This window comes from Nematolebias whitei, chromosome 6, assembly GCF_014905685.2.
Source record: "Nematolebias whitei isolate Nwh7 chromosome 6, NemWhi1, whole genome shotgun sequence".
NCBI classification, from domain to species: Eukaryota; Metazoa; Chordata; class Actinopteri; order Cyprinodontiformes; family Rivulidae; genus Nematolebias; species Nematolebias whitei.
In genome coordinates, this window is record NC_056503.1 from 5,554,990 (window position 1) to 5,556,336 (window position 1,347).

Genomic DNA, 1,347 nt, shown 5'->3' on the forward strand with positions numbered 1-1,347 from the left:
CCCGTGGCAGATTCTCGTGACTCCATGCGTGTAACTTCTGTACATCTCATGTTGAGAAAGAACAGAGTATAGATGTTTCAGATTAGAATAATCTTATGTTGAGAAAGGTCAGAGTATAGATGTTTCAGATTAGAATAATCTCATGTTGAGAAAGAACAGAGTAAAGATGTTTCAGATTAGAATAATCTCATGTTGAGAAAGAACAGAGTATAGATGTTTCAGATTAGAATAATCTCATGTTGAGAAAGAACAGAGTATAAATGTTTCAGATTAGAATAATCTCATGTTGAGAAAGGACAGAGTTATAGATGTTTTAGTCAAGTCTTGACAAACATGTTTGTCAGGTGATTTTTGTTCACGGATGTTTTTAACTACTGTGGATGAGATTAACTGCCCATGAACCGTGTGTTGGAGTTATCAGAGGGTTCTTTTGTCTCTCGGAGAGAGCTGAATGAGGAGCTGATTTGATCCTGCATGTGCAGCTGGGTGGTTGAGGTCATCAGTGTCTGCATGTGAGCTGAGAGCTGATAAGTTGATAAAAACAAGCCTCACACGCTGCCCGTGGCAGATTCTCGTGACTCCATGCGTGTAACTTCTGTACATCTATGTAACCTGTGGTGAAAGTCTGCCCTTGCAAGTAAAACTGGTTAAAAATCTTGTTGTGGCCTCGAGTGTGGCTTCTTTGAGTCAGTAAGATGAATAGAGGATATTTTTATCCAAAATTTTGGTCCTTCGAGTCTGGCCCCGACATCTAACCACGAACCTCCAGGTTTGGATCTGGACCGTGCACAGGGGAGACTGAAAGTCCTCAGGCTGGAATTGTCTAGTTTTAGTGAGGCTGCTGGTTCGAGGGGTGACGGGTGTCTGACCAGAGTGGAGATGTGGAGGTGAGAAGATCTATCATTGTGGAGGGATCTGGGATCCTATCGTTATTTGAGTCAACATGTTGTTTTTTTATTTTTGGGAGATCGAGGATCTCAAATGGGAAAGTAACAAAAAGACTTTCAAGTGTGCCACGAAGGGGTGCAGGGAGACGTTATGAACAGTTCCATGTCATGAGATGTGCTCAGTGTATGTGTCGGGAATGACTCTCACCTACTACCACACTCACTGAACTAGATGTCTCCAAAAGTCAGTGAACTGTAGAAAAACATCCATTTATTATTTCTAGAAAGTGTCTTCAAAATCCATCCAGTGGTTTATGAGATATTTTGCTAACAGGTAAACAAAGATTGATTTCAGTTCGTTCATGCTGTTTTTAATCAAAGACCTTGTGGAATCTGTGAGATCAGAATCTGTCAGGGATCAGAATCTGTGAGATCAGAATCTGTGAGATCAGAATCTGTC

General features: G+C 41.1%; 1 protein-coding gene across 1 annotated transcript in view; it reads right to left on the reverse strand.

The window, feature by feature from the left end:
- LOC119411495 (unconventional myosin-Ic) overlaps positions 1 to 1,347 on the reverse strand; it is a 22,608-nt gene that overhangs the window by 16,476 nt on the left and 4,785 nt on the right. The window lies entirely within an intron of this gene.